The 20,195-nt window shown below is 43.2% G+C and overlaps 1 protein-coding gene across 1 annotated transcript in view; it reads right to left on the bottom strand.

Moving 5' to 3' along the window:
• LOC137384571 (parvalbumin-like EF-hand-containing protein) overlaps nucleotides 1–7,807 on the bottom strand; it is a 46,243-nt gene extending 38,436 nt beyond the window's left edge. The window contains exon 1 of the mRNA XM_068058715.1: nucleotides 7,670–7,807. The gene's annotated coding sequence lies outside the window, so the exon portion shown is untranslated. The remainder of the gene's footprint in view (nucleotides 1–7,669) is intronic.
• Nucleotides 7,808–20,195: the final 12,388 nt, after the last annotated feature.

Genomic DNA, 20,195 nt, shown 5'->3' with positions numbered 1-20,195 from the left:
GCTACCATGATGGCATTTGAACCCATGTCCCCAGGACATTAGCCTGGGCTTCTGGATTGCTAGGATAGCGACATTACCACTACGCCACCATCTCTCTTATCACTTACCCTGAATAGAACCATTGGGGATTTTCTAATAATAATAAAAGAATTACATCAAGTGTGTATTTCTTGTTTGTCATAGTTCAAGTCTTGACTCCAATTTTACAGTGAAGATGCCACATTGTCAAATTAATACTGCATTGCGAGAGGCATTTTTACCATATAAGGCAGAATGTGTTGTTAAGTATGCCGCTAGGATGAGCTGCGCTCCTGCAAGGCCACAAAGTCCAGCTGTTTATCAAACACTGACTGGTTGCTTTCACTTTGGAGGTCACAAACCTGGCTTTCCTTTCCTTCAGTAAGTATGTTTGGTAAAGTTACGTTGAGATCACAGATATTGTGGCTGAAATCCTGAAAGGTGTTACATACATGCAAGGCTTTCTTTCCTTTCTTGTTTATTTAAAAATTTGCACATTTGTTTTTCCTGTTTATAATTTGTTTATATATTGAAATTCTAGCCTTAGGAGACAGCACTTTGCTGATAAAAACGTCTATTTGAGGGGGTCAATCTCAGTGTTGCCAAGGTTGGATCATTGATTATTTTTTAAAAAGATAGAATGTATTGACCACAAATCTGCTAAAAGAATTAGGCTCTGCTATCTAGATTGTTAGATGCAGAAAGGCGTTACATAGATTTTTGCAATTAAAATTCCCACTATTTGTCATTGCACCACACAAATTGATAAGGTCTCTACAAGTGATTTCATTTCTAATCTTGTTCCTTGTGTTTGTTCTTAAGAGGTGCAGCAACAACAAAACATATATATAATTATCTGGAAATTGATTGTGGTGAATTGCACAGTTACTAAATATGTTGGCTCAGATTTTCATCCGGAAACAGAAATTTGGTGCTGGAGTCCAAAAGTATGGGTGGAAATCAGCAACACTGATTCCTCATCCATTTTGTGGTGCCAGACAAGTTCTGATCGATGCTAATGAAGGTTACCAAAGCCCTCAATTTCAACATATCTTCATCCACAAAAACATTGGCTCTAAGACTAAGCTGCCATTTTCAAATCATGCTGGATTTTCACCCCAACATGAGCCTTATGTGCAACAGGAGCACACTCCCTTAATGGTAATAATGCAAGACTTGGAAGTCTGATTGTGGCCTCCCATCCTACTCAAACAAATTGCCCGTAGAACCCACTTCTTCCCAGTCTGCAGTTGACGTGTCAGTTTTCTGCATCGTGCAACAGCTAGGTTCAATTGCAAAGAAGCGATATCAAGAAACCTGCAAGTTAACTTGCAATAATCAATTCCCATTCCTTTTGAAGGTGACCAATGTTCAAAGAGACTAGTGTTACTAAAGTGAGGGCTTTTGAACAGCATTTAGTGCATGGAATACGATTCAGCACAAAAAATATTAGAAGCTTTTTGCTTTTTTATTCATGTGAAGATTATTAAGGTCGAACAAATATATTATCAGATCTCCAACAGGTAAGGGTGGTGAGCACTAAGATCTGATGAACTTTGGCAATGTCACGATTTTGGTCTGCATGTTTATTAACTGGGTTATTGGAGAGGCGGCTGGTTGAATAGTAATGGAAAAGCTAAATTTCTATTGTGCTACAGGTAGCATAAGTATTCAAGCTAAAGAAGTTCATTTTGAGTTTTTTACATGATGATCATTAATCTATTGCTTAGTTCGAACTGCATCATCAACTGAGAGCTCCTAAATGGCAAGGAGCGTTCAAAGCAAAATGCGCACTCTTTTGAGAAAATAAAACTGGGATAAAGCAAAATGCTGGTAGCTAACAGACAGACTCTTGACAATGGTCTTTCTGCAAAACAGGACTTTTTATCCACTCCCTTTTCAGACACTGATGGACATAATATTTGTTCCAGTCATTTATTGTTTTATTATAAGTTTTTTTGGAAAACTGGATGCTGTATCAGAGAGATACCAGGATATCAAGAGGAGGTAACAAGAAGGGTGAATGAGGATAATGCATTTGATACAATCTACATGGATTTTAGCAAGATTTTTGATGAGGTCCCATAAGACAGACTTGTCAGAAAAGTAAAAGCCCATGGGATCCAAGGAAAAGTGGCAAGTTGGATCCAAAATGGGCTCAGTGGCAGGAAGCAAAGAGTAATGGTCGATGGGTGCTTTTGTGACTGGAAGACTGCTCCACTGGGTTCCATAAGGCTCAGTACTGGGTCCCCTGCTCTTTGTGATATTCATCAATGATTTAGACTTAAATGTAAAAGGCATGACTAAGGAGTTTGCAGATGATACAAAAATTGGGCATTTTTTTTTTTATTCATTCATGGGATGTGGGCGTCACTGGCCAGGCCAGCATTTATTGCCCATCCCTAATTGCCCTTGAGAAGGTGGTGAGCATGTGGTTGATAGTGAAGAGCAAAGCTATGGACTGCAGGAGGATATCAGTGGACAGGAAAGTGGCAAATGAAATGCAATCTGGAGAAGTGTGAGGTAATGCATTTTGGCCACAGTATTGTCAAACAAGGCAAGGGAATACAAAATAAATGGTAGGATACTGAGATGTGTAGAGGAACAGAGAGACATTGGCGTGCATGTCCACAAATCTCTGAAGGTAGCAGGACAGTTAGACTAGGTGACTAAGAAGGCAAACTGGATGCTTTCCTTTATTAGCCGAGGCATAGAATATAAGAGCAGGGAGGCTGTACTAGAACTATATAAAACACGACTTGGGCCACAGTTAGAATACTGCATACAGTTTTGGTCAGTGCATTTCAGGAAAGATTTGATTGCACTAGAGGAGATACACAGGAGATTTACGAGGATGTTGCCAGGACTGGAGAATTTTAGTTATGAGGGAAGGTTGGATAGTTTGAAGTTGTTTTCTTTGGAGCAGAGGAGGCTGAGGAGAGATTTAATTGAGGTCTATAACATTATGAGGGGCCTAGATAGAGTAGATAGGAAGGAGCTATTTCTCTTAGCAGAGAGGTCAATAACCAGAGGCTTAGATTTAAAGTAATTGTGGAATGATTAGAGGGGAGTTGAGGAGACATTTTTCAGCCAGAGGGTTGTGGGGATCTGAAACTCAGGGTAGGTGGTGGCGTAGTGGTATTGTCACTGGACTAGTAACCCAGAGACCCAGGGTATTGCTCTGGGGACATGGGTTCAAATCCCACCACAGCAGAAGGTGGAATTTGAACTCAATTAATAAATCTGTAATTAAAAAGCTAGTCTAATGATGGCCATGAAACCATTGTCGATTGTTGTAAAAACCCATCTGGTTCACTAATGTCCTTTAGGGCAGGAAATCTGCTGTCCTTACCTGGGTCTGGCCTACATGTAACTCCAGACCCACAGCAATGTGGTTGACTCTTACATGCCCTCTGAATGGCCTAGCAAGCCACTCAGTTGTATCTAACTGCTACGAAGTCAATAAAAAGGAATGAAACAGGACAGACCACCTGGCATCGACCTAGGCACCGGAAACGACAATGGAAAACCCAGCCCTGTCGACCCTGCAAAGTCCTCCTTACTAAAATCTGGGGACTTGTGCCAAAGTTGGGACAGCTGTCCCACAGTGGTATACAGTAGGGAGGGACTTGCCCTGGGAGTCCTTAACATCGACTCTGGACCCCATGAAGTCTCATGGCATCAGATCAAACATGGACAAGGAAACCTCCTGCTGATTACCACCTACCGCCCTCCCTCAGCTGATGAGTCAGTACTCCTCCATGTTGAACAGCACTTGGAGGAAGCACTGAGGGTGGCAAGGGCACAGAATGTACTCTGGGTGGGGGACTTCAATGTCCATCACCAAGAGTGGCTCGGTAGCACCACTACTAACCGAGCTGGCCAAGTCCTAAAGGACATAGCTGCTCGACTGGGTATGCAGCAGGTGGTGAGGGAACCAACAAGAGGTGAAAACATACTTGACCTCGTCCTCACCAATCTGCCTGCCGCAGATGCATCTGTCCATAACAGTATTAGTAGGTGTGACAAGTGCACAGTCGTTGTGGAGACGAAGTCACGCCTTCACATTGAGGATACCCTCCTTCGTGTTGTGTGGCACTATAACCGTGATAAATGGGATAGATTTCGAACAGATCTAGCAATGCAAAACTGGGCATCCATGAGGCGCTGTGGGCCATCAGCAGCAGCAGAATTGTACTCAACCACAATCTGTAACCTCATGGCCCGGCATATCCCCCACTCTACCATTACCATCAAGCCAGGAGACCAACCCTGGTTCAATGAAGAGTGCAGGAGGGCATGCCAGGAGCAGCACCAGGCATACCTCAAAATGAGGTGTCAACCTGGTGAAGCTACAACACAGGACTATCTGCGTAAGCAGCATGTGATAGACAGAGCTAAGCGGTCCCATAACCAACGGATCAGATCTAAGCTCTGCAGTCCTGCAATGTCCAGCCGTGAATGGTGGTGGACAATTAAACAACTAACTGGAGGAGGTGGCTTCATAAATATCCCCATCCTCAATGATTGGGGAGCCCAACACATCAGTGCGAAAGATAAGGCTGAAGCATTTGCAACAATCTTCAGCCAGAAGTGCCGAGTTGATGATCCATCTCGGCCTCCTCCTGAAGTCCCCAGCATTACAGATGCCAGACTTCAGCCAATTCGATTCACTCCGCGTGATATCAAGAAACGACTGAAGGCGCTGGATACTGCAAAGGCTATGGGCCCTGACAATATTCCGGCAATAGTACTGAAGACCTGTGCTCCAGATCTTGCCGCGCCCCTAGCCAGTACAGCTACAACACTGGCATCTACCCTGCAATGTGGAAAATTGCCCAGGTATGTCCTGACACAAAAAGCAGGACACGTCCAACCCGGCCAATTACCACCCCATCAGCCTCCTCTCAATCATCAGTAAAGTGATGGAAGTGTCATCAGCAGTGCCATCAAGCAGCATTTGCTTCGTAATAACCTGCTCAGTGACGCTCAATTTGGGTTCCGCCAGGGCCACTTTGCTCCTGATCTCATTATAGCCTTGGTTCAAACCTGGACAAAAGAGCTGAACTCAAGAGGTGAAGTGAGAGTGACTGCCCTTGACCTCAAGGCAGCATTTGACCGAGTATGGCATCAAGGAGCACAGCAAAACTGAGATCAATGGGAACCAGAGGGAAAATTCTCCCCTGGTTGGAGTCATACCTAACGCAAAGGAAGATGATTGTGGTTGTTGAAGGTCAATGATCTCAGTCCCAGGACATCACTGTAGCAGTTCCTCAGGGTAGTGTCCTAAGCCCAACCATCTTCAGTTGCTTCATCAATGATCTTCCTTTAATCATAAGGTCAGAAGTGGGGATGTTCGCGGATGATTGCACAATGTTCAGCACCATTTGTGGCTCCTCAGATACTGAAGCAGTCCGTGTAGAAATGCAGCAAGACCTGGACAATATCCAGGTTTGGGCTGATAAGTGGCAAGTAACATTCGCGCCACACAAGTGCCAGGCAATGACCATCTCCAACAAGAGAGAATCTAACCATCTCCCCTTGACATTCAATGACATTACCATCACTGAAACCCCCACTATCAACATCCTAGGGGCTACCATTGACCAGAAACTGAACTGGAGTAGCCATATAAATACCGTGGCTACTAGAGCAGATCAGAGGCTAGGAATCCTACGGCGAGTAAGTCACCTACTGACTCCCCAAAGCCTGTGCACCATCTACAAGGCACAAGTCAGGAATGTGATGGAATACTCTCCATTTGCCTGGATGGGTGCAGCTCCAACAACACTCAAGAAGCTCAAAACCAGCCAGGACAAAGCAGCCCGCTTGATTGGCACCCCATGCACAAACATTCACTCCCTCCACCACCGACGCACAGTGGCAGCAGTGTGTACCATCTACAAGATGCACTGCAGCAATGCACCAAGGCTCCTTAGACAGCACCTTCCAAACCCGCAACCTCTACCAACTAGAAGGACAAGGGCAGCAAATGCATGGGAACACCACCACCTGCAAGTTCCCCTCCAAGTCACACACCATCCTGACTTGGAACTATACTGCCGTTCCTTCACTGTCGCTGGGTCTAAATCCTGGAACTCCCTTCCTAACAGCACTGTGGGTATACCTACCCCACATGGACTGCAGCGGTTCAAGAAGGCAGCTCACCACCACCTTCTCAAGGGCAATTAGGGATGGGCAATGAATGCTGGCCTGGCCAGTGACGCCCACATCCCATGAAAGAATTTTTTAAAAACCTGAAAGCGTGGTAGATGCAGAAACACTATACGTACTTAAAAAGTACTTGGACGTGCACTTGAAGTGCTATAACCTACAAAGCTATGGACCAAGAGCTGGAGAGTGGGATTAGGTTGGATAGCTCTTTTTTGGCCACAACAGACATGATGCTCCACATGACCTCCTGCTGTGCCGTAAATTTCCATGATTCAAACTCAGCGAACACTGGATTTTCTTTAAAAAACATATATGCACGGTGGTCAGTTTTAACCTGTCCCTGGCCTGGTGCCAAGGGGGGCTATGCTGGTTTTACACCCGACATGATTTTACTCTCCATTGAAGTCAACGGAGAGCAATACCCTGGTTGTTTCCCACCTAGCAAGCTAGGCTAACATGACCCCGCACTGAAGTGAAATATGAATACTATAAAGAAACTGTCATAAAAGGACAGAGAACTCTGGAATAAAATGATACTGTTTGCATATCACAGCTAGCAGATTTTGTAACTTAAACTGCATTGCAATCGCCTATTTTAGGAGTGGTTTGCCTCCTCACTGGATCACTACAGAGTGCAGCTGCTGGGGTTTCCTAATGTTGCACTCCTGGGGCAGTTAGATTTACCATAACCTACATGCTGATTCAAAACACATGATGGAGTGGCAAGCATACAAAATATTTAAACGCTCCCAAAAGAATTACAATTTAAGATTACGAAAGAATCTGACAATCAAGTTTCTGCTTATGATCATATCTTTCACTCTATGGTCTTATGTTACAATCTTTTAAAATCGGAAGGAACGAGCAGCATTTTAATTGATCTTATTTATATAATTTAAGTAAAAAAGGGACTTAGCATCACATTTAATCCATAATATTGTCCTCCCGTTATTTCGATTCTACCTTCGACTGATATAAGCTCATGCAATTTATTCAGTTGCTATTTTAACTGCAGAATGAATTTGAAGGAGAGAAATATATAGGTTCAGTGTGAAGTGAACCCATGAGTAGATAAACTGAACTGATGAAAAGATAATAAGTTAATAAGCCCTGAAGTTGAACTATGATATTTTTAGCACTCCGGCTAATATGTTAATGCAAATATTTGTTTTCTTTATTTTACTTAAATTGTTAACCCATTTAAAATAACTCAACTACTGACTGGGTTAAACAGTGAAAAGAGGAATTTATGCATATACCTTAACAGGTGCCCTGAAAATAACAGACAGAGGAAATTAAACTTACAAGTTGGTCAATCTTCTGCTTATAGAGAAAGTTAATGACTCAGATACAGTTTTCAGAATATTCAGTGTGTTTAAAATCTTGGTGAGTTAATTTGCAAACAATTATTTTAAACTAAATATTCTAGATTTTTCTATCCAGATTCTGCAAATATAAACTTTAAGAGTAAACTTACCACTGACAAGTGTTCCTAAATCCTTGTATCCAGACTCTCTCCAGTATCTAATGATCTGTTTGTTGTTCTTTGGGTTTATATATCATTTTGTCTGGCTATTTAAAGCAAACTGCATGTCTGATGCAGACTTGCTTTATTCTTCTGAGAATTGCTAAGTGTTTCTAACTTGTCAGGCTGGTGTTTCATGCACTGCCAGTTTCAAAACATATTAAACACAACTTTCCTTTCATTAACTATCACTTTTATTTTAAACTTTTGCACACAAAAAATTGAATGATGTGGCAATTGAACATATCATGTGCTAAAATTTTGCCATTTAGGCTGCATTAACATTGCAGCCAATTATCCCAGAGGATGTCTGCTAGCTGCACAGTCAGCAGCCCCTTGTTATAAAACATACTGGGCTGGATTTTATCCTCGGCAGACGGGAATTCACCACTGACGCAAAAGTCGGTGGTGAACCCGCTTCCGCCTAGCCTGGGGATCCGTCCCGTTTTTTACGGGTCCCCGGGCTTTAATTGTCCCGAGACGCGACTTGCACCGCTTAAGGAAGGAGGTCCCGCCTCAGTGAGCTGCCGTCCAATCAGCGGGCCTGCAGCTCTTAGTCCCAGCAGCGCCACTGGGAGTGGTGGCCGCTGCTGGGACTGCAGCCCAGCCGACGCCATGGATCCTAGAGAGTGGGTAAGTAAGGGCATGCCTCACCAGGGGGATCGGTCGTGCCCTGGTGAGGCTAAGGTGGTGATTTGGGGTGTCTTGGGTCCCGGGGGTGGGTTGGGAGGTGGGGGCAGCCTTCAATCAGGCACCCTGTGCCCGACTGCCATGCGACCCCTGGGGCGTGGAAAGACCGGCAGCTTTCGCTGGCCAGCCTTTCACGAATCCAGCACACCCACTTGCCATGGGTAAAATACCCATGGAGGCAGGCGAGGGCCCTTAAGTAGCCATTAAGTGGCCACTTAAGGACCTTGATTGGCCTCAGGCGGGCAGGCTGTTTCCTCCCCCCGCCCGACTGCCGTAAAGTTCACAGAGCCTCCCGCTCAATTTTATGCCACCCTCATGCCATTATCCGACCCGCTGGGGCGGCGTAAAATTCAGCCCACTGACTTTGTTGACTGGCATCCCAGGTGCAGAGTTATTAGAGCTGGGTCTGTGATACAGCACCACCCTCTTGATTCTGGGCAATGCAGCTGGAAGTATCTGCGTTGTCCAAGTATTTAAAACAGTTCAGGAGGTCACTACCTATAGTAGTGTGAGGTGGCCATTTGGCCAGTTCTCAAATTGTTTGGCTTTAGTGTGCTTGACTGCCAGACTGGGATCTAACATCTATGTTATACTGTACCTTTCACATTGATGGTGTAAAGGTAGGTGTACAGTAAGTACCTCCGATTATCACTGTCACTGGGTGTTCATCTTTACTTTATTCAATCAAATATGGCAAGAAACATATTAATGTAACATTGAGTTTACTAAATGCTCTTTCTTAAAATGAGAACATGGGTAAAGAGCCCAGACCCACAATGCAGAACAACGCAAAGATCGAAAAGTGTATCAGATCCACGTGTCCCCAAGGCTGGAATCTCCATTTATCAGCTGCTTTCTTGATGATGCCATGTGCTGATTGGTTCATCATAAACCAAATCTATTGTAAAAATCCAAAATGCTGGAAATGTAAAGCAGGTCATTCAACATCCGAAAGGGAAAGAAAAGCTGCTGTTTTGGAAGTGACACGTTATCAGGTTTAATCAACTTAAACTTGGTGGGGTAGATCTTGACTTCAATGGAGATAAAAATCAGGAGAGATTCGCTGTCACTTGTTTTAGACTATCAACGATGACAACTTGTATTTGTGATTGTCATTCTTCCATCTGCGAACTTTTGTGAGCTCAGATGAAATCAACTGCTGGACTTCTTATGATGGCTGAACAAGCCGATTCTGAAAAGGCAAAATCTGTCACAAGTGCCACACATGAAGTTGTCCCTTGCAGGTGGTGTGGGATGATCTCTGCTGATGCCTTGTCTGCAGGGCTGGCATCTGCTTTGAAGCTTCTGGAACCACATGTCGGGGCGGCGATGAATTCCTGCTCACATCTTGTGTTGCCATTTGCATCGATCGTCAGCTAGACTTTCCCACTTGTGATTGATGTTGAGGGCTTTCATGTTTCTTTTGAGAACATCCTTGATTCGGAGCCCAGGGTGCCCTGCTGGCCTCTTGGTGTGGGTTACCTCCCCATATAGCAGCTCCTTGGGGTTGTGGCCATCTTCCATCCTATGCACATGCCCAAGCCAGCAAAGGCTTCTTTGCTTGATTAACGCTGGCATGCTTGGCATGTTTGCCCTAGAAAGGACTGTTTCATTGGTAACTCCATGTGATGCCGAGGATGCCTTGTAGACACTGGAGATGAAAGTTATTGAGACTTTTTTCTTGGTAGGTATTGTTACAATCGGGTGAGGAAGGGGTCTCAGGCTCCTCTTTCACCCTTCTCTGGTTTGACTGCAACAGGATTTATCCTTTTTTTTCATACAGTGATTGAACTTACCATCTCAGTGAACACTTGCTCCTGTTCCTCGAATATAATTGCAAAAGGTTGAGTAAATCATGTTTGTCTTTCGTCTACTCTGTTAATAATTCATGTGCAAATTGTGGTGACCATTTTGGCTGCCAGGTTTCTCTTTTTAAAAGAAATTATTTGTAACAATTTCCAGTAAAAGTCTCAGGCAAAATGTCAATCAATTAAATTGATATTTCCCATTTGGCATGTGGGGTTTTCATATCAATGTATTTATAGAGCCCTTTTAATGTGGTAAAGCATGCCAAGGCACTTCACAGGAGCGATAGCAAACAAAATTTGATGGCAGGCCACATAAAGAATTACTAAGACAGATAACCAAAGGCTTGGTCAAGAGGCAAGTTTTAAGTGGCATCTTAAAGGAGGAGAGAGAGGCGGGGGCTTTAGGGAGGGAATTCCACAGCTTAGGGCCTTGGAAGCTGAAGGCATGTGCAACAATTAAAATAGGGGATGCACAAAAGGTCATAATTGGAGGACCGAAGAAATCTCAGAGGGTTGTAGGGCTGGAGGATAAAGTGAAAATCTAATCCTGTTGTGGGTGCTTCTAATACTTTATCCTTTTAACTCAGATTTCCAACATCTGCCATTTCTTGTTTTTAATCTGTTTGAGCTATACATTGTACTGATAATCCCATGAACTAATATCTGTTTTCTATGGCCTGAGATGGATCTCTGAAAAGATGGAATCATTCTGCTTAGGTCTTTGAATACATCTTGTATTATTGGCAATTGGGGTATACTTTAGTCTTCACTGCCTGGGTGGATCAACTGTCCATTTTAAAACCTGCCTGATTTTCATCCCATTGATTTCAGCTTACTCCCCAGGCAGTGAAAGATGAAAACCTACCCCATTGTGTCTGACCTTGTACTGTAAAAAATTTAGGTAAAAACATTTATGACATAGATGTTGTTTAAAGAAATCATCCCTAAATAATGGGATGAATTAACATTTGGATTATTTATTTATAAAATATAACATAATGAGAAATCTTCTTGTGTATTACATATAATTTTTTTGTACCAAGGAAGCCACATTTGTAATAATGATTCCATTGACTGCCATGCCAGAATCAACTCCTTTATGTACACAGTAGCACTATTAAAATCATCATTCTAGTAGTGTCTTGATGCTTGAAAGTCAAGGCTAGGACTTCTTTATATTCATTCATGGGATGTGGGCATCGCTGGCAAGGCCTAGCTTTTATTGCCTCTACCTAATTGCCCTTGAGAAGGTGGTGGTGAATCACTGTTTTGAATGCAAATGAGTGACTTGTTAAGCCATTCAAGTGGGCAGTTAAGAGTCAACCAAATTGCTGTGGGTCTGGAGTTACATATAGACCCGACCAGGTAAGGACAGCTGATTTGCTTGCCTAAAGGACATTAATGAACCAGATGGGTTTTTATGACAATCCCGTAGTTTCGCCATTACTGAGACTAGCTTTTTATTCCAGATTTATTTAATTAATTGAATTTGAAATTCCCCAGTGGGGGATATGAAATTATCTCTGGATCATTTGTCCAGGCCTCTGGAGTACGGAGCCAGTAACATAATTTCTGCGCTACCGTATCCCCTCGGATTCATTTATTCCATCCTTAGTCAATGTGGAAAAATTCCCCTTGCCAATCTATAACACAAAGATTGCGATTTGATTGCCAATAGGGTCTTTTAGGCTTAGAAGCTCTGCACTACAGTAGTTTTTATGTGAAATCTAAAGGACCCCTAGTGCCAGAATAGTGAGAAATTCTCAGCTTATATTTATCTTTTACCTACTATACAACACCATTTCCTAGATTTTACTAATGGAGAGACGGAATCACTTCCTGCTCCTCATATTTTCAGGAATCATCCGATGTGAATAATCACTGAGAGCCCACATTGCTACACCATTAGTTTCTATATCCCAACACTTTTTTAATTCAGTTCCTCCACAGTGCAGGGAAGATTTCCTCTATACAGCACATGTAGCAACATTATAAAGATGTTTATAAAGAATGTATTGTGAATTTACTGCACGTAACCCCAAAAGGAGATTTTTTTGCCTTAAATTGGTTGTACATTGGAACTTGGCTTCACTGCTGATACGTTTAAAGGCCTTTGGTTGAGGTGATTCTGCAGTCCGGTGTTTCTATCAAGGAGCGGCATTGTGTCAAATTCACCCCTGTGACATCGTAGATGGGCAGCCTGTGATTCTTTTCATTTATTAAAATGAATGGATGGAAATGTGCTGCACACCTACCATTTTCCAAAATAGCAAGTAGATGATGGAAACACAACTTATATTCTATATTTGGGCAACAGATGGTGTTAAAATGAGTCAGCTACTTAAAGAGGCAAGCAAGAGTTGGCGGAGGAGTGTGGGATTAATGGAATTCAATCTGAATTAAGTCAATCTGTGTTACTTTTTATGTCAGCTTGGCTGAGCTGGTATTACTGTTAGTTTTGGGCTTGAAGGTTGTAGGTTTGAGTATCATACCAAGATTTGAGAGAGAGAAAAAAAAGAACTAACTTTGTCTTTCCCTCTCTCTCTCAAGCCTTGCATTTATTTAGCACCTTCCAAGACCGTAGGGCATCCCAAAGTGCTTTACAGCCAATCAACTACTTTTGAAGTCTGGTTGTAGGAAGCACAGCAGCCAATTTATGAACAGTAAGGAACCACAAACAGCAATGAAATAACTGAGGGATAAATATTGGCCAGAACACTGGGAGAATTCCCTTGTTCTTCAAATAGTACTGTATGATCTTTTATGTCTATTTGAGAGGGCAGACGAAGCCTCAGTTTAATAACTCGGCTGAAAGAAGGCACCTCCAACAATGTAGCACTCTGTCAGTACAGCACTGAAAAATTGCTAAGCTGCAGCATCAGGTTGCCCCTCCCCTAATCCTTATACAGATTCTCAATTGAGGATGGGATTCACTTCCCTTCCAAAACAGGCAGCTGCATTGGTGAGTTCACCTCCCGTGTGATGGTATTCACATTGGCTATGTGTAGCTTTCTTATGAAAGCACACATAAGATATCCAGACAGTTGCATTAAGCAGGGCACCTAGACAACCACCTCTGTGCTGATCCTACCTCCCTCCTATTGTGAATCTAGTATAATGAAGCAAACTGTACACAGTACTCCAAGTGTGGTCACACCAAGACCCTATACAATTGCAGTAAGGCTTCTTTATTCTTACACACAAATCCCTTTATAAACCTAAGATACCATTTGCTTTCCTAATTGCTTGCTGCACCTGCATGTTAGTTTATATGATTTGTGTACAGGAACACCCAGCTCCCTCCAAATACCAACATTTCCCATTTTCCCACCATTTAGGAAATATTCTGATTCTCTATTTTCCTTCCAAAGTGGATAACTTCACATTTCTCTGCATTATATTATGTCACGCAGGCCCCCACCTGCCAAGAATGAGGCACATTAATTTCGCCACATGGACATTAAACTTCAAATTGTTGCTGGGAAGAAGAGAAGGCCTGTGACAAGGAATTGCCAGGCCGCACCGGCCCCCCACCCACCCCCCCCCCCCCCCCCAACCACCACCACAGCCAGAAAGACATTTTTGCATATAAGCAGACTGTGTTGGCGATATCCCCTGCTCCCGTACAATACACAGAAGAGACCTGGTCAAACCAGTCGGTCATGTGACCACCTGCTGGCCAACATGGAGAGTTTTAAATTGGAGCAACAGTGTTTGAAGATGGAAAGCCCTTGACTCCTGGACTGAAGCAGACCTCCTCTCCTCCTGTCTGCTCCCATCTCTTTCTCACCAGCTTCAGAATCCATTGAAGACACATGAGCCCCAAGAAAAAAAAGTCTCCAACAGTCAGTGAACAATGTTTAAGAAGAATACTGGGCCCCAAAGAAAAGCAAGAATTATCTACAATCAAGGACTCTACAGTGAGCTCAAAGAACCATAACAACTCTTCAGATATTGCCTCAAATTTTTCTACTTCATTTTTCTTCTGCTCTTTTCTGTCTCTATTTGCATATACGTATCGCGTTTGCATGCTAGCGTGGGCACAGCGTGTATCCGTAGGCATTAACCGAATTAGAGTTTTAAGTTTAAGTTTAATAAAGTTCACTTTTCTTCTTTAAACCTAAGAAAGCCTGTTTGTGCTCATTTCTTTGCCTTATAATTGGAAAGTGATGAACAAGGATTGACCAAGGATGAGCTCAAAACACAATGTGTTTAAAATTAAACCCTGTTACAGTAAGACCAAGTGAAAGCTGAAAGGGACCCCTAGACACCTTTCTCACCTGGTTGTAACAATTGCATCTGCTGCGTTCTAGCACACTCACTTAAACTGTATCCTGTTGCACCCTCTTTGCATCCTCCTCACAGCTTACTTTCCCACCTAACTTTGTATCATCAGCAAACCTATACATAATCCATTCAGTCCCGTCATCTAAGTCATTGATATAGATTGTAAACAGCTGAGGTCCAAGCACTGATCCTTGCAGTACCCCACTAGTTACAGTCTGCCAACCTGAAAATGTCCCATTTATTCTTACTCTCTGTTTTCTGTCCATTAACCAATCCTCAATCATGTTAATAAATTACCTCCAAACCCATGAGCTCTAATTTTATGTAGTAACCTCTTGTGCAGCATCTTATCGAATGCTTTTTGAAAATGCAAATATACTACACAGACTGGCTCCCCCTTAGCCATCCTATAAGTTACAACTTCAGGGAACCCTAAAAGATTTGTCAAACATTCTACCCCTTTTATAAATATGTGTTGATTTGGCCCAATCATATTATGATTTTCTAGGTGCCCTGTTATCACATCCCTAATAATAGATTCTAGCATTTTCCCTACCACTGATGTCAGGCTAACTAGCTTATAGTTCCCTGTTTTCTCTCTCCCTCCTTTCTTGAAGAGCGAGGTTATGCTTCTGCTTTTCAATCCACATGGACTGTTCTAGAATCTAGAGAATTCTGGAGATCAAAACCGATGCATCCACTATCTCTGTAACCACTTCTTTTAAAACCCTAGGGTGTAGCCATCAGGTCCGAGGGATTTATTGCCTTTTAATCTCATTTGTTTTTCTAGTACCTGTATGAAAACTAATATCCTTAAGTTCCTCATTTTCACCAAGCCCTTGATTCCTATTATTTCCAGAATGTTTTTTGTAACTTCCATCATGAAGACAGATACAAAGTATTTGTTTAATATCGCTGCCATTTCCCTATTCCTCATTAGAATTTCTCCTGTCTCTGCCTTGAAAGCACCCATGTATATCCTCATTAATCTCTTCTTTCTTGCACTTCTGTGGAAGCTTTTAAATCGGTTTTTATGTCTCTCATACTCTATTTACTCATTCTTTTTTCAATTTTTGGTCATCCTTTGCTCAATGTTAAAATCTTCCCAATCCTCAGGCTTACTACTCTTTTGGCAACATTATAAACTGCCTCCTTTAATCTAAAACCATCTTTAACTTCTCCTGTTAGCTATGGTTGGACCACTTTTCCCATGAAGTTTTTATTCTTTAAGGGCATTTATAATTGTTGTGAATTATAAATTAATTCTTTAAATGTTTACCATTGCCTATCAACAATCATCTCTTTTAATCTAGTTTCCGAATCTACCTTAGCCAACTTGCCCGCTAATGTGTACATAGTTTGCTTTGTTCGGATTTAAGTCCCTAGTTTTGTACTTAACAAAATCAGTCTCAAACTTAATATAACATTCTATCATATTATGATCACTCTTCCCAAGAGCCTCCTTTACTACAAGGTTATTAATTAACCCTGTCTCGCTGCACTATACCAGATACAAAATATCCTGCTCCTTAGCTGGTTCCTTGACATACTGATCGAGAAAACTATCCTGAACGCATTCCATGAATTCATCCTCCACGCTATTACTGAAAATTTGGTTTGACTGGTTTATATGAAGATTAAAATTTCCCATGATTACAGTGTTACTCTCATTACATGCACCTCTAATTTCCTGATTTATACTCCGCCCAACTGAAACTAGTGTTAGGTGGCCTTTGTTGTTTCTTAGCTCCACCTAAACTTGATTCGTTATCTTGATTTTCTGAGCTAAGATCCTTTCTCTCTACAGTCTTTATCCAATCCTTTATTATTCGGGCCATTTCCATCTTGCCTATTTCTTCTAAAAAACGAGTATCCTGGAATATTTTATTCCCAACCTTGGTCACTCTGCAACCACGTCATCATATAGTTTCGGTCTCCTTAGCTAAGGAAGGATGTACTGACCTTAGAGGAAGTGCAACAAAAATTCACCAGACTGATTCCTGGGATGAGAGCAGTGTCCTACAAGGAGCGATTGAGTAGACTAGGCCTTTATTTCCTAGAATTTAGAAGAAAGAGAGGTGACCTCACTGAAATATATGAATTCTTAGATGTTGGGAGGATGTTTCCCATGGCTGGGGAGTCTCGAATTATGCTGTCTCAGAATAGGGGGTTGGTCATTTAGGACTGAGATAAGGGAAATTTCTTTATTCAAAGGGCTGTGAACCTTTGCAATTCTCCAGAGAACTGTGGATGCTCAGTCGTTGAGTATATTCAAGTCAGAGATTGACAGGTTTTTGGACACAAAGGAAGTCAAGGGATAGTGCAGGAAGGTGTCACTGAGGTAGAAGGTCAGCTATGATCTTATTGAATGACAGAACAGGCTCTGGGGGGGGGGCGGGGTATGTGTCACAGTGAAAGATATTAATGTGCCCCATGCAAAATACGCTTTTCAGCATTTCTGCAATTAAACAATCGTGTGTGGAAAAGGGGAAAGGTTGTCTCCATGATTTGCTTGCTACCTCCATAGGGGTGCACAGGCTTATAGTTTCTGTAATGAAGGGCTGAATTTTGTCGAGCTCCCAACCCACCACCCACCCCCCCCGCACCAATCACGTGGCAGGGGTGGAGGAGTGCCGGAAGATCACAGCGGCAGAAGCCATCCACGGAGCCCCGTGCCAGGAATGCTGGGCCCGATCTTCCTGGTGGCGGGGAAGCTCTGTGGCAGGACCTGGATTTCAATATTCAAATCCCCTATTTAAATACATTTAAGTGGAAGCCAGAGTGATCTTACCGGCAGTTCTGGATCTTCCGAGTGACGTGCATCACTCCCGCACCTTCACTTTCCCGTCCAGGGAAAGCTGATGCCACCGAGGTGGGGAAGGGGGAATCTCTGCATTTGTAGTTAATTGGGTGGGGGGAAGGGGTCAACTCTGCATTGTCAGTGTATTGGGGGGGTGGAAGGGTTAAACTCTGCACTTAGTGCAGTTGGGATGGAAAAGGGGTAATCGGGGCTTTTCTGTTGTAGTTGGAGACTGGTGGGTCAAACTCTATTTTTTGTTGCAGTTGGCGGGGTTAACTTAAAAATGGCACCAGAGCCTGCGCAGAAACAGGCAGCACTGTTGACACCGTCGCCAAGGCTGCCCCTGCCACGTGATTGGTGCGGGGGGGTGGGGAGGTGGTGGGTGATGGGTGCGGCCAGCCTGCATATTGTAGTGAGCTGTCGCTTGCTAAATCGGCTCCTCCTGAAACCTGAAAGCTCATTCAGTTCCAGGTCTGGTTGCATTAACTCCCTCAGCAACCTCCATCCACCAGATACCACTTGATTTGTTACAGGTGGATGGTTTTGCACTCCAAAGGACTCCCTCATCCCCCTTTGCTGCATCTCCTATAATAGGAGCTCCAAGGTGCCAATGGCACTAAGATAGGTGGCATTGTAAATAGTGTAGCTAGAAGCACAAAATAACAAAGAAAAATTAATAAACAACTAATATCAATAGATTAATTAATTAATTGACAACTAATTAATAGATTAAGTGAATGGCTAAAACTGTGGAAATGGATTTCAAGGTAGGCAAGTGTGAGGTCATTCACTTTGGACCCAAAAAGGATAGAAGAGGGTGCTTTCTAATGGCAAAGAGCTGGCAACAGTGGAGGTCCAAAGAGACTTAGGGTCCTTGTACATAGATCACTAAAATTTCATGGGAAAGTACAGAAAATAATCAAAAAGATCAACAGAATGCTGGCCTTTTTATCTAGAGAGCTAAGTTACAAGAGGGTAGAAGTTACGATACAACCATACAGAGCCATGGTTGGACCACATCTGGAGTACTGTGTTCAGTTCTGGGCACCAAGGGTTAAGCTCGAAGGAGGAATTAAACAAATTAGGCTTGTATTCCCTGGAATTTAGAAGGTTAAAGAGTGATCTGATTGAAGCTTTCAACATATTAAGGGGAACTGATAACATCGATACAGAGAAACTACTTCCGCTCGCTGGAAAATTTGAGCTTGACCTTTCAGGAGTGAAATTAGGAAACACTTCTATGCACAAAGGGCTGAATTCTAAGGAGCCCTTGACGTCAGGATGCATGATGGTGGGGGGGGGGGGGGGGGTGGGGGAGCCTGAAGATGGCCCTGGATGAGGCCCGCCACGGACCTCGATGCCAGCAGGGCCCAGCCCAATCCTCCCGGCGGCGGTGAGGCTTCATGGCGGCCTCCCTGCCGCTGGGTGACGGGACCACAATTTGAATAGTCAGATCAATTAAAATAATTCTTTTAAATATATTCATGCTTCCTCTTGATGGCCGCCCACAAACCTTGGCCTGGCAGCCGGCACTCCTGTGCCTTCGGATCCCTGTCGGGGAAACAAGGCACAACACTGGTGGGAGGGGGAGGAGGTAAGTTTATCAGTGTGATGTTGGGGTGGGGGGGGGGGGGTGAAGATGGGGTCAAATTTATGTTATGGGTGGAGGGGATGGCGGGAAGGATTGCTGTTTAAAGTTTGTGCAGTTTGTGGGGGGGAGGAAGGTCAGACGGTAAAGGTAAGTGTAGTTGAGGGGGGGCAAATCATTAATTTAATTGTTATGGGGGGGTGGGAGAGGGGGGCAAAAGAAATGTATTCATTTAATTTAATTTAATCTATCTTTAAATGTTTAAATAAGCCAGTTGGGCCAACAGCCCTTTAAAAATGGCGTCAGAACCTACGCACAGGCAGCTGGTACCATTAACAGGGACGGACAGCCCGCCCTCTCCACGTGATTGGGGTGGGGGGGCGGGGCAGCCCGTCCCAGCTATTTAAATGAGCCGCTGCACTTGAGATTGCAGCGGCTCTTTGACGTGGGACGCCATTTTTGAAGCTCACTGCCGATCTGAGCTTTTAAATTCCAGCCCGAAGGGTGGTAGAATTGCAGAAATTCTTCCATAAACTGCAACTGATGCCAGATCAATTGTTAATTTTAAATGTGAGATGGATACATTTTTCTTAAACAAAGTTATTCAGGGATATGGGGCAAAGGCAGATAGATATGTAAAGTTAGGTCACAAATCAGCCACAATCTCATTGAAAGGCAGGCCAGGCTCAAGGGGCTAAATGACCTACTCCTATTCCTACGTTCCTGTGTGACCACGTTAAATGGAGGTTGGGCAGGGTGGGCTTCTCCACAACTCTCAGTGGAGATTTTTCCTGAATGTAGAAAATATACTCTTGTATGTCTCTCGTCCACAGCCTTACCTCCACCGTTGTGGAGGCTATCATAGAATCATACAGCAGGAGGAGACCATTCAGTCCATCATGCCCGTGCCAGCTCTTTCAAACAGCTATCCAATTAACCAGTGACAACTATTTGGATTTACATGGTGCTTTCAACTTACGAAACATCCCATTTGAAGAATGGTCAGTGGAGAGAGTTGAGACTGAAGGCTTGTGTAAAAAAATGGGTTTTGAGAATGTTGTTTAAGGTGGAGATGGAGGCTGGGAAATTTAGGAAGGGAGTCGCAAAAAGCAGTGTCTAGTTAGCTGAGAGCTCTGCTATTGAGTTGATCACAATGACTTGACTCACAAAATAAGCCCACCCCCCCTTTTAATCTTGAGGATCAAAAATTTATATTTAATCAGCGCCTTTAACATAATAAACATTCCAAGGCACTTCACAGGAGCATTCTAAAACAAAATATAACACTGAGCCACATAAGGAAAT

The sequence above is a fragment of the Heterodontus francisci genome, chromosome 26 (assembly GCF_036365525.1).
Source record: "Heterodontus francisci isolate sHetFra1 chromosome 26, sHetFra1.hap1, whole genome shotgun sequence".
Lineage (NCBI taxonomy): Eukaryota > Metazoa > Chordata > Chondrichthyes > Heterodontiformes > Heterodontidae > Heterodontus > Heterodontus francisci.
Note: the sequence above shows the minus strand (reverse complement) of the source record. Positions and strands in the feature narration are given on the sequence as shown.